Raw genomic sequence first — 13950 nt, 5'->3', positions numbered from 1 at the left:
TGAAACCAGAAAGGGTGATGAACCATAAGAGACTTTTAATCTCAGGAAACCAAGTGGGGGCTGCTGGGGGTGGGGGGTGGGGTAACTGGGGGATGGACACTGGGGAGGGTATGTGTTGTGGCGAGCACTGTGTGTTGTGTAAGGTGGATGAATCACAGACCTACACCTGAAACAAGTAATACATTGTATGTTAATAATTTTAAAAATAAAAAATAAAAATAAATTAAAAGAAAAAGTTTGTCGGTCCCGTTGCTGAAGATGCTACTTCTGTGTTTCGATGTGCTTTGACTCTTTGTGAAATTATGTCTTTAAAAATTGGCTTATTTTAAAATTTTGCTTATACAGCATAGTGGTTAAAGGTTTCAGAGTCCAAGATGGGCTCAAATCTTGGCTCTGCTGGTTAGAACCTGGGGGTCTGGGGGAAATTCTGGCCACTATGCATCAACAAACCAGGGCTCAGCCGTGGCCCGCCTCGCGGGGCCCTCGCAAGGACCGAATCAATACACACGTGCAAACACTGAGCTCGGCGTCTAGGGCCAGGTTCCTCCAGAAACCTGACCCATGTTATTGGCGTTTTCAGAGTTCGTAGACCTTAAATGTTTTATGCTCGAATTGCACGGGTTTCTTTACCGTTGTTTTTTTTTTTTTTTAGTGGAATGTGTTTTTCATATTAATTGGTAAGAGTTCTGCTATGTATTAAGGAATTCAACCCTTTGTCATATGTGTGCTGATATGTTTGCAACATTTTCCCCCTATTTTGGCCTTGCATTGTTTTTACCCCAGGAGATTTTCATTTTATGTAGACAAACATACTCCTTCCGTTAACTCCTTCCGTTAACTCTATGTCAACAATTCCTTCCCAGAACCGAGATCCATGAAATAGTTTCTCTCCCTTTTTTGGGGAAAATCACTGTAATTCTTCCACTTCTCTCTTTCATCCCCCGCAGACTATTCTGATCTCAGTTACCAGAAAGGATCTAACCGGACCCTTTTGCAGGGTCTATTTAGAGAATAGTCCTTCATGGATTTAAAAGCACAAGGTGACACGATGAGTCAGGTTTTCAACAGCTTGCTGGCTCCAGCGTGGCGGGAGAAACAACAGCGATCTTAAACATGGTCAACGGGCACTCAGTGTTTCCTGCGTGCCGGGCTCTTCTCAGGGCCTTTGCACACACCAGCTCCCTCGAGCCTCATGACCGCCCGGTGAGGGAGCTGAGGCATGAGCTGGAGTTGAAGTAACTTGCCCACTGTCAGAGCCAGAGATGGAGCCCAGAGGAAGGAGTGATCGGACGCGTTTATCTAAAGCGATGGTCTCGATGAGAAACGGTGGGGTCAACGTAGACAGTCACATAAGGAGCAGAGGTCAGGGCAGGTTAGCCAATCTGGGGCCTGACAACCAGCCGCCTGTTGGGGCACCGTTACGGGGAGGGGAGTTGAAGAATCCCATCCGGGTGTGCGAGTCCCTCAAAGAAGACTGAACGCTCTGCAAATGTCCCCTTCCTCCGTCCTCACGGTTCCAGCATGCTCAGTGGCCTAGGGCTGAGAGCCAAGCAGTCTCCACCTTCCCAAATGGCTCAGACTCGTAGGCACTGGAGAGAGCGGTGGTGGGGCTCTTCCTTCTCTTTCACCCAAATCCCCTCACACATCTGTCTCCCATCTCCCGCCACCCTCTGCTGGTGCAAAGCCTGGCTCTGGCCTTGGGCTCTGCAGAGGGAGTGTCTGCGTGGCACAGCTGGTCGTACCGGACCTTCCGGTCACTTCCACGTTAGCTCACGTTCCCCAAGCTCCAGAGGCCACCGCCAGGCCTCTTCCGAGGGGGGCCCGGGTTCCTGTGGTTGACCAGCTCCCCAAGCTGAGATGGCCATGACCACGTCCATTGTGAATGGGTGTGACATGCCTACCGTCAGTGCCCCTGACCCTCCGAGCAGAATAGCGAGCCCATTGCTCTGAGACGTGCAAAGGCTGGCCTGCGGGCAGAGCTCTGGGACATGCCCCGCGGTGAGCACGGCCACACTACCCCTCAGTGCGGCAGTGCTGGGGCATGGAATCCAAAAGCAAATTAGAAATCACCCGTATTTCAACTTCTCCGAACAGCTCATGTAGTGACTTTGGCGTCAGACACAGTGAATTTGGGGTCCCCTCTCTGCCTCCAACTGCCCACATGAACAAGCTTCTCCTCCATCCTCTGCTCCCTCTTCTCGTGGCTTGGGGTTTGAGGAAGGCCCATGGAGGCAATGCACCTGCAGGACTAGGGGGGTGCCAGGCCTAGCATGCGCTTGAGAAACACTCTTTTTTTTTTTCCTAAGATTTTATTTATTTATTTGAGAGAGAGAGAGAGAGAGAGGAGGGGAGGAGAGAGCCCAAGTGGTGGGGAGGAGAACGAGAGGTAGGAGCAGGTTCTCTGCTGAGCAGGGAGCCTGACGCAGGGCTCGATCCAAGGACTCTGGGTTCACGACCTGAGCTGAAGGCAGGTGCTTCAACGACTGAGCCACCCAGGCGCCTCAGAAACACACACTTCCCAGAGCAGTTTGCTGCATCCTCCCTGGACAGCCTGGAAATGAGGCCGTGTGGCCTGGGGTTGGCCGGGAGCCCCACCGGCCGGCGCCGATCTCTACCGGCAGCTTATTCTTGCGTGTTTAGAATGCCTCGCCGGCACCAAAGGTCCTACTCCCATTTGACTTGCTGGAGCAGGTGGCTGGGGGGAAAGTCTGGGGTCACAGTGCGTTTACATTGTCTAGGTGTGGCCGTGCTGTGACGTGAAGATGGGGCCCTTGGCCCTGGGAAGCTGTTCTATCTCTGGCTCCTCATCCCGGTAATCTTACCGCTTCCCCAAGCCAGCGGAAAAGGTGCCAGAAGGTTTCTCTGCCCCGGACACTGGGCCTCCCTGACCTGCTTCCCTTGCTGCCCTGGAGCCCAGGGGCTGTTCTGTTAGCCTGTCTTAGCGGATTGCTCGCCAGCAATCATTCTGCAACCTCAGGCATGCCGCTCATCTTGCATTTCCTGTCGAGGGAGACACCTGTCCCATGACATCAGCTTCCTTACCTGTCAACAAAGCCGTGGATATCTGCTTCTGCACCCTCCTCCCTCCCTGCCCCGTGAGCCGCCGGGCCTGGCTGCCTCGGTGCCAGGAGTGTGGCCTGCCCCGGGGAGAACCGCACAAAATGAACTGGCGCCATGCGACAAAAACCAGGTCAGCACATGTGTGAGGCTGCGTCAGTCCCCGAGTAGCAAGAGGAAAGGCCATGAAGACTCAGAAGGCTCCTTGTCTGTTGGGTTTCACATCGAATGCCCTGTGTCCCCGGGAACCATCTCTAGGGACAGGTTGGGGGGGCCTCCCTCGAGTCAGAGCTGCAGGTCATCAGAGCAGGGTCGGCCCCCCAGTCAGTTCCTGCCCCGGCCACTACCGCGGCTCAGGGAGCACCACTGTGGCTAGACGGCCGCAGCACGAGAGAGGCTCTGCCTTCCCTCCCTCTCCAGAAAGTCAGCAATTCCATGACTCTGTGGTCCCCTCTGTGCACATCTTCAACCCGCCCACCCCCTGCGTCATAGCGACGGCGTACCCCTCCTGGGACCCATCCTGCCAATACCGCATGGCAGTAGCGAACGTGAGAGCCTCCATCTATGAGCTGGGGTCGGGTAGCTCCCGGGGCTGTGTGACAGAGCCAAGTGACGCTTTGTCAACTCAGCAGAGCCGGGCTGCCGCCCAGGGAGGCTCCAGCTTCCCGAGCACATTGGAGCCACAGGACCGGCCGCTTCACCACGTTGGGCCAGCTGCTGGGTGATGCTCAGGAAGGTGTGGGGACTCGTTGGGCAGGTCCCCAGGAAGCTGACCGTGTTTGCCTTGGATCACTGGGCTGTTCCACAGCCTGCTGGCGCCACACCCCATGTGTCAGCCCCCAGGAGGCACGCTGGACTTTTCTACCATGCTTCCTGTTTTCGCTACCAAGTTGTGCCGGGCAGAGGCGGTGCCTGGAGAAGACACCCCTAAAACCTGCCTTGTGGGAAGTCACCCTCAATGTGGCCTGGGGGTCCTGTGACACCTTGGCACGAACTCAGCGCTGGGCGCTTAACCCTCCAGGACTGTCTCCCCGTGCTCTGTGTGTTAACTCATTTCCTTCTCCCAAAACCCCACCGATGGGGCCAGAACTCATTCAGCAAATATTTGCTGAGCACCTGCTCTCTGCAAAGTGCTGTTCGATGCACGGGGAAGACATCAGCAAGCAGAGCACACAAAGTCCCGGCCCTGTGAACCTCACATCCTAGCTAGGAAGACGGACCGCACAGAACACAGGAGACACGCATATAGAATGAGCTAGAAGGAGCTCAGTGTGGCTGTGTTGAGCAGAGACTTGACGGGGGTAGACAGCAAGCCCAGCGGGGGGGTGGTGGTGTTATCCTCACTTTACAGATGAGGAGACTAAGGCACAGATGGATGGAATAACTTGGTCAACGCCTTGAAGCTCGTGAGTCAGCAAAGGCTGACCTTGCGCCCTGAAAACAGAGACCACTCTCTGAATGGGGCATCTCAAGCTTCTTCCTATAAAGAGTTAGGGACTAAATATTTTAGGCTTTGCAGGCCACATGTGGACTCTGCTGCATATTCTTCATTTTTTTACGATCCTCAAAACACGTGAGAACCGTTGTTGCCTCTCGATGACACAAACACAGGTGCAGGTGGATGGCTCTGTGGCCCCAGCTCTGAGCCACTAGCCTTTGGCCCTTTCCTAATAAAGCTAAATGTTCTCAAAACCCCATACAACGCGTGGTGGGTGGTATTGCTCTCATTTCACAGATGAGGAAATCAAGGCTCAGAAAAGGGAATTCGTTTGAGCCAGAATTCCGTCCTTTTGTAGGGTTGATGAGATCCAGACACTTTTTTCATTCCGCCCTAAGTGTCTTACTTTTGACACTGCACTCCTAAATCCCCGCTTTAAAAGGCAACACTCACAGCTCCTTAAAAAAATTACACAGAGATTGTCGTATGATCAGCAATCCAATCTGGGCATAAACCCAAAAGACTTGAAAGCAGGGTCTCGAGGAGGTGTCCGCACACCCGCGTTCACAGCAGCGTCATGCACAAGACCCGGAGAAGGGAAGCCACCCGAGGGTCCCTCGAGGGATGTGTGGATGAGCAAAGTGCAGAACATCGAGACCACGGAGTAGTGCACAGCCTTAGACAGGAAGCCTGTTTGACACCTGCTGCCGCGTGGACAAACCTTGAGGACATCACCCTCAGTGACATCAGCCAGACACAAAGGGACAAATACTGAGTGGTTCCTTCCACATGAAGTACTAGGGGAGTCAGAACCACAGAGACAGACGGTAGAACGGGGGTGCCAGGGGTGGCTGCAGGGGGTGGGAGTTAGTACTGAAAGGGAGCCGAGTTTCAGTTTAGGAAGATGGAAGGTTCTGGATGTGGACAGAGGGGATGGTTGCACAAGAGTGTGAGTGTGCTTAACACCACTGACCTGGACACTGAGAAGAGACTAGGATGGTGAGTGTTATGTTACGTGTATTTTACCACAATTAAAAAAAAAAAATGAAGGGTTTCCAGGAGGGATCACCCACCAAACCCTGACCCCTGAATGAACGTCCAGCCACGTGTCACCAGCTCATCTCCTGCGGCAGAGAGACCCAGGAGGCAGGAGGACCACAGGGAGGGCAAAGGTGGGGATGATGGCCTTGAGGCTGCCCCCACGGCACCCCGCCGCTGACGTCCCAGCGCCCCGGTGTGGGAGGAGGGAGGAGGAGGGAGGAGGAGGGAGGAGGGGAGGTTTGGCCCCGAGTGTGACCCAGCTGCTTCCGCATCCCAGTCCAGGCCTGCAGTTCCAGCTCCAAGCTCGTCCATCGGACCCCGTGGCAGAGGTCCCTGTACTGGCACCCACGGGGCACAGGGCAGCAGGCACCTCCCGAAAGCTGCGGCTGAGCCCCGCCCACAGTGTCAACTTGTTTGGATCACCATTGTCACAGACCCGGGGACGAGCGGCCTGACCCCGGGACAGCCCCTGTAGGAGGTGAGAGCAGGCGTGCCCCTCGGCTCACAAACTGACCCCAAACACACGCAGCAGAGCTCACAGGGCCACCGCGGGCAGCCACCGCCTACTGCAAAGGTACATTCAATTAGAAGTGTAGTTACTGTTTGCTGAGCTCCTGTCTATGTGCTGCGACTGTGCCTGACCGTGCTTGTGATAATTTAATCCCTACGGTCACCCGACGGGGAAAGCACTATCACCCCCACTGTCCAGGAGAAGGTGCTAAGGTTTCAAAAGGGCAGGTGACCTGCCCAGCCTCTTGGTCAGGGAAGTCCCTCTGTGGCCCCGTTTCGGTCTCTATCTAGCACATGGGTTTGGCCTCTGCCGTCTGAGGGTGCAATGGGTTTTGGAAGTAGACAAACTGCTCAGAGCCGAGAGAAGTGGGTGACGCAGCCAGGTGATGTCGTTGTAAGTGAAAAAGCACACCTTAAAAAAAAAAGAGTGAAACCCTTCAGCGACAGCACGGTGGTTATCGGTGTGGTTAGTTCTTAGGCCAGCTCTGGAAGGAAAGCTCCCGGGGAGAAGCTCCGGCCATTCTAAGAATGGCGGTGCCATCTGCCCCAGAGGGAGCCCCCACCCCAACAATGGCTCTTCAAGTACTCGTCTGCAAGTTGGCTACGTTGGGTTCTCAGGGGTCTGCTCCGCCCGGGGTGAGCCTGCCCTCGGGAGGCTGCGACCATGAGCACGTACAGTGCGCACGGGGCGCAGGGCTGTGCGCCAGAGGAAGCATGGGTTGGACAGAGAGTGCTGATGAGAAAGTGGGGATATAAAGGACTTTTTAAAGACGTTTGGTGACAAGGGAAGAGGGACCGCGACAATTGCCTTGTTTCCAGGTCAGCATGTGAAGATGGAACTTTTCAGGGTGGGAAAGTTCTAAGTGGCCAAGAGGGTGGAGCCCACGAGGAGGGTGTTGAAATGTGACCCGCCAAAGATACATCCATCTCCCAGCCCCCCAGGACCCAGGAACGTGACCTTAGTGGAAGCAGGGTCTTTGCAGATGTAACCCAGTTAAGAGGAGGTCGTTCTAGATGCGGTGCGCCGTGAGCCTACCATGACTGGCGCCCTGGACGATAAGCGGAATTTGGACACAGGTACACAGAGGAGGACGACGTCGAGGAGCAGGGCCCTGCCAGCACCTTGATTTCAGGCTTCCAGCCTCCAGCACTGTGAAATATTACATTCCCGTTGTTTAAGCCACCAAATTTGTATAATTTGTTAGGACAGCCACATGAAACCGATGCAGAGGGTAAACAGCTCAGCTCGGATTTCTCGGCGTTGGACACACGCTCAGATGTGGTTGTGTAGTCTGGGCAGAGGGGTGAGCCAGCCAAAGAGCAGGCCACCATCCCTTCTGCATTCTCCCCAGGGCGACAGGAACCCGAGGGACCCTCTAGGGACCCTGCTGTTGGAGACTCCCCCATCCAGTGTCCAAAGGAGGCACATTGGAGTGTCTGAACAAGAAATGACAAGCTGGAAACCCATTGTCTGGCTGGAGAAAGCTCCCAAGCTCCTTTGCTGCTTTAAACGCCAGCATTTGGGTTCCCCTGGGAGAAAAGACAAGGCTCTGAAAAAGACAGCAGGGAAAGGAAGAATGTGTCAGATGGACAGTTTCCATTTTCCCACTCTCTGTGTTGCTAGTAGGACATGTTGGGACCCCTCGCTTGTTAACTGATGGCTGGCGGTGTAACAATAAATCCACCTGTACTGACCTATAAACCTTCCAAAGGCCAGAGAAGATTCCAACTTAGTCACGTGGGCCTGTGCTCAGCAGCTACCCCCACTGGAGCCACAGGATACAGCAAAGAGGAGAATCTCAGACCACCTACAGCGCCTGCCTCAAGGTCCACACCACCAGGCTTGGGTTCCTAAAACCAACTCAGAAGGAGTGCCTAGGTGTGCTTGTGCTGATTTTCACAGAGGGGAGAGTACGCAACTTTTACCAGATTATTCGTCCTTCCTTTTAAAATTTAATTGTCTTAAAAGTCAAATCGTGTTGCAAAGCTTATGATAAACAGTGGTTGTCACCGCACACCTTCCCAGCTCCCCCTCTGTCCCCCTTGAGTCTCTGCCAGTCTTTCAATTCTTTTAACAGTTGTTTTTAAAATCTTTACCTCTGCACTGTTAACTAACATACTTAGCCTGTGATTTCTTGGTTTTTTATTTTGACCACCACTCCACACACACTCTCAACCTCTTCCACCCTGACCACCATCTCCACAATTTATTTATATCACAATCTTTAGCCAAATCAGCAACTAGCACTGACATTACTATGATTCCATAAGTATTGTTGCGAATCACCCAGTTAGGACACTCAGATGGCCTTTTCTTTCTTGTGCAACTCTTTGGTTTTTCCTGGACTTCACTATTGCTTCATTTTTTTTCATATCCTTCATTTTTTATGTACTACTTACCAATTATTCCCCAAAATTATTTGATAAAGCTGAAAAGATCCTCTCAGCAAAGACACACTCATCAGATAATCATTCATTTTTGTTTTGTTTTGTTGTTTTTTGTTTTTCCCAAGGAGAGATCCCTTCTGGAGATCTCTGCCCTCCTGTATGTATCCGGACTGGTTGATCTCTTGGCTTGTGGCACAGCTCTCCTCCTAAGAACTCCCTTCAGCTTCAGTGAGAACCTCTTTTTAGTTTCCTATGTTAGCTATAGTGTGTCCTGTGCCCTTTGTCTTTCTGTTTCCGGATTTACTTTCTCGCTCAAGTGGAGAACATCCTCCAGTAACCTCCTGAAAAAGGACGCATGCGCAGTACAACTTCCAAATCTCGTTTCAAACATCTTTGTTTGATTATTTGTATAGATAAAGAATTCCAGGTAAAACATTTCTTTTTTAGAATTTTTCAGACATTGCTCCATTATCTTCTGCTTTCCAATATTGCTATTGAGAAATTCTGATCTTTTGAATTTATTCTATTATTTATTTTCTATAAATATTTATGGTTTTTCTTTCTATATCCCCAGCATTTTGAACTTTCAAAACGATGTGGGTTTTTTTGTTTTTTGGGGTGTTGGGTTTTTGTTCGTTTTTTTTTTTTTGTATTTATTGTTTAGAAACTTAGTAAGGCTCTTTCGATCAGGAAACTCGTGTCCTGCAGTTCTGGGAAATGTTCTCATATTGTTCCCTTGATAACTTTCTCTTCTTTCTGCTCTTTCTAGAGGCACCAGGTTTAGAGCCTGCCTGGTTTAATTTCCCTGAGCTCTCTTTAGTGACACTTGGGCAGTTGTCTGTCTCTGTGCAGTAAGGGAGGAAATCTTAGGGTCTAAATGTTTCTTACAGCATATTTTCAGTGCTCCAATTCTATAGTATTCAGCCAACTCCTCACTCCCACTTTCAAAGATCCCTGGTGCCTCCAATTCTTCAGCCATTCTAGTTCTGCAATGCACGTCGCTTGTGTAGGTCACTGACCATCCTGGCAAGCAGTTTTGCTTCAATTCCCATGGCTCTGCTGCAACTTCATCACCTGTGGATTGTATTTGGTGCACGTGACACAACTCCGCCCAATGGCTCAATCAAACAGCATTTTAATTCTCTTACCAGAAAGAAGCAATCCACGGCTATGACAGCAGCCCCATGACATTAGCACTGTCCCAAGTTCCTTCTATAATTCCTCTCTACCATCTTCTCAGATGACTCCCATCCCCAGGGTGGTTTCATGGCCATAAGAGAGCCCCTCCACCCCAGCCTCATGTCCACATTCCAAGTCAAGAGAAAGAGAAGAAAGGGAAAGGGAAGGGAAAGGGAAGGGAAAGGGAAGGAAGGGAAGAAAGAAAAAAAAGGAGTGGCCCCAATGTCAGGAACAGGATTTTCCTGGGGTCTCCAGCAGCCTTCTGTTTACACGGAGTCACATGGACATCCTTAGGCACAAGGAGTGAGGGGAAACAAGTTAATTGGAATCCTACAGCTCCCACTGAAATTGGGATTCTGTCTGCAAGGAAGAAGAGAGAAAGGGTTTGGGGAGGCCATTAGCATTGTCTGCCGGTCAGGAAGTCCGGATGGAATTTTCATGAACAGCCCTCTCTTGTTGCCTCCTCTCCCTTCCCTTTGTTCTGGTGAGTTGACTCCTTACTTTTCCAATGCCAGTGTTTTAGAGGATTTCTTTTGAAGGATCAAAAATCAAAGTATATATTCAATCTACCACGTTTAACTTGATGTCCCAGGAAAGATCAAGGGCCATGGAGCGCATTTGCTTCCTTGTAAGTGGGGACACTTCATCTTTTGAGTTGAGGAGAAAGCGGAACCTCACTCAGTCACTTTGGGTTTTATTCTTCCTCTCTGTTCAAGGAAGAGAGCTTCCTGCCGGAGTTGAGAGCGAGCTCTTGTCCCGGCTGTGCTGCTGTTGAGCAACGTGTGACATGTCGCGTAACCTCTCTGTTCCTGACTGTCCTCTTCATTTCTAAAGTGATGGGACTGGGTGAGAAGAGCATTTCCCATGGGGAAAAGCAAAAAGCAAAACAGGTGTTGCTGAAAAAGATGAACAGACAGCAAAGAAGCCCAAGAAAAGATACTTGATATTAATCATTAGACAAATTAAAACCATAGTGATACTACTATACACCCACCAGGGTGGCTAAAATAATAATAATAACAGGAATAATAATCTCACAAAACCAAGTGCTGGTGGGGATACAGAGCAAATGAACCAATCGCTGATAAGAATGCAAAATGGCAGAGCCCCTCGGGAAAACAGGCTGGCAGTTTCTTACAAAGTTAAACATATATTTAACCAAATGACCCAGAAATTCTAATCCTAGGTATTTAGCTGAGAAATACAAACTAATACTTACACCACAACTTGGAGACAAATGTTTATGGCGGTCATAGTCATAAATACCCTGAGCCGGAGACAACCCTTGCATCTATCAACTGGCAACTGAACAAACAGCCTACGGTGATTCCGGCCACGGACGTCAGTCAGCAGAAAGGAAGAAGCTGCAGAGACATGCAACAGCGTGGACAAGGCACGTGGCTGAACGAAAGCCCAGACACTATAGGGCTCCGCTGAGACACCATTCTGGAAAAGGCAAACCGGTAGAGACTGGGAACCAATCCGTGGTTGCCAGGGCTGGGGTGGGAGGAGGAGGCTGGCAGCAAAGGGGGGTGGGGGCGCTCTGGGGGGCGACAGCTATGGTCCGTGTCTCCATTACGAGGGTTCTACAGCACATGCCTCCGTCAAAACTCAGAACCGGGCACTGAAGAGGAGTCTTCCTGTACGTGAATTATGTCTCAGTAACCCTGACTTGAAGAGATAAGTTGAGTCAGAAACCCCCAGGAAATGCTGCACCCAGACACCCTGCTTGTCCCGTCCCTGAGCACCAGAGCACAGCCAAGGCACTGAGAAGTCTTGCAGACCATTTACCCAAGAGGATTTGTTCTCCAAACCCTCTTCCGAGTGACAGGCTTTGACGAACCTCAAGTGGGTGATGGGGAGCCCTCAGTGAGACCGCCCGTGACCTTGGGGTGGTGTGAGCTCACGTGCTCCCTGCAGGTCACTCTGGGAAGTGGTCATCGGACTTGGCATTCAGGTTTCTTTGAGGACGGCCGACTCCTCCACGCTTTCATGCACTGCGTCCCCTGTAGCCCTGCAGAGGAGGAAGCCGGGCAGGCCACTGGGACAGGGCGGCTCCCACGAGGGGAGGGATGCTAAGGCCAGGCCTGGGGACAGTGCCTGCCCCTCCCTCGGGGCCTGCTGCCAGCCAGGGGACCGTGGCCACCATCACAAAGGCGAACACTGGTTGGCCACTCATGCACGGGCTAAGCGCTGGGTGTCCGTTGCCCAAGACCCATTGAAGGAGGCGTGGCGTCATCTCCGAGTGCTGGTGCAGGGAAGCCAGGACTCCAGCGTGCCTCCTCCAGCCCCTCGCCCCCTGCCTTCAGGCCTCCTCGGGGCTCAGAGCCCAGCACCAGACAGGCCAGAACCATCTTTCGCCAGGTTTGGGCCATCTGCCCTGTGGAATCAGAGCAGGGCCGGGTCCAAACCACCGTGTCCACTCCCATTTCAACAGCCTTCCAGGTGTTTCCCAAGCACATGAGAGGGATGAGTCAGCGCACAGAAGAGAACACTCACATGGAATTCCAGCCGCAGAGGACGGTGCCAGGCACAGTGTGGGTGCTCCTTCCTCCCTGGAGGACCTCCAGGAGGAGGCCCTGCCCCCCCCCACACGGAGCCTGCCCCCGGGGGCCTCCTGCTGGCCAGTTCAACTGCTAAAAATAGTCCCGCCCTGCAGCCAGAATCAATACCTCACATTTTCCATGGCGGCATCAGCACCGCAGACAATGGAGAGCATTGTGCTGTTCGGGCTCTGCCCCACGCAGCTTCCCCCGGGCGGGCGGAGGGAAACTTTCAACACTGGAGGGTGGGCGCTGGAACTCACACGGCGGCTCCCAAAGCAAGGTCGGGCAAGACTATGGTTGCAACCAAGTCCTGGGAGAGGAGCTAACCTAATGCTTTTTTTTTTTTTTTTAACGCTGTGACATTTAAATGTCTGGGTTTGTTGTTTCTGAGCAAAGCAAGCCAGTGACACTATAGCTAAAATAAGGGTCTAAATTTGATCTCCAAAGAGGTTCTCCGTTTTGCAAGACAAGTTCTTAGCAAGCAAGCCTTTTGAGTCCTGAAAATATGCTGTTTCTCAAAATGGTGATGGACTCAGAGCTATTTAATAAACTGGAACAGATCATTGGGCGTAATGTGACTTCTCGGTCAAGGAGGTATTTGAAGAGATACTTCTCATTTTCCCCGCACGTGGTGGCTTCATTCCCTGTGTTAGTGCCCTGGGCCTGCTTTCATGAAGCCAACTGGGGGCTGAAAACAACAGAACTGTATCCTCTCACAGCTCTGGAGACTGCGAATTACCATCCGGGGCTCAGCAGGGTCGTGTGCTCCCTGAAGACTCCAGGGGGGACCCTTCTTTGCCTCCTCCAGCTTATGGTGGTTCCAGTAATCCTCTGTGATCGGGACTGGCTCCGGCCTTGTGGCGGTCTCTGCCTGGTGTCCTCGAGTCATCCCCTCTGCTCTTGTCTGTTCTAGCCGGATCCCCGCCGCCCCCGCCCCCGGCCATAAGGATGCCAGTCGTGTTGTCTGAGCACCGCCCTAACAACCTCATTTTAACTCTGTCACCTCGGTAAGGCCCTGTCTCCAAACAGGGTCTCATTCTGAGGTGCGGGTGTCAGGACCCCAGCATATCCTTTGGGGGCACAGAATTCAACCCACCGCATGGCTCACTTGCTCACAGAGCAGCAGGAGGCAGAAAAGGAGGGAGAGATGGGGGATGGCGGCGGGGAGGGAGGAGAAGCCCCCCTGCTCCAGGCGCACCTGCTCCGTTCTGTGGTTTGTACCAATGAAACACGCCAGGCAGACAGAACACAGCGTTGACACGCAAAGCCTGGGCCCAGAATCACGACCACCGGAGCCGAAGCGGTGAGCGAGGTAAAGGAAGGAGAGCCGACACCTCTGTGTGATTTGTCCAGAAAGCGATTCGGATGGAAACTCGGTCCAGCCTGAGTTTCCCTGAGTGGGTCAGGTTCTAGGTGGGGCCGCAGGTCACTGACCCTGGGATTCAGTCCCCACTGACGGGTTCCCCGGGCACAGCCCAGCCCATGGTGGGCGACCTTCCCCAGGCGTCAAGGTTACAGGCGACGAGTTCCTGACTCTGACCGCAGAGCACGTGGGTCGTTCCACGTTCTACATGAAGCCGCCCACTGGGTCCCGGGGTTCTGAGCTGTCAGCCTGTCTGAACCCTAAATTTGGTACCTGGAAAAAGCTTGTGCGAACAAGGCCAGGTAGGTCCCGCATCCTTCCCGCACTCGTGTAAACTCAAAACCCGGGGTTACACTTCGAACACCTTCTCTTCCGGAAGCTGGAAGGTCCGGGCCCCTGGACACTCGGCCATGTCAGAAATGCTGATG

The sequence above is a fragment of the Ailuropoda melanoleuca genome, chromosome 1 (assembly GCF_002007445.2).
Source record: "Ailuropoda melanoleuca isolate Jingjing chromosome 1, ASM200744v2, whole genome shotgun sequence".
NCBI classification, from domain to species: Eukaryota; Metazoa; Chordata; class Mammalia; order Carnivora; family Ursidae; genus Ailuropoda; species Ailuropoda melanoleuca.
The sequence above is the reverse complement of the archived record's forward strand: the minus strand, read 5'-3'. Positions refer to the sequence as shown.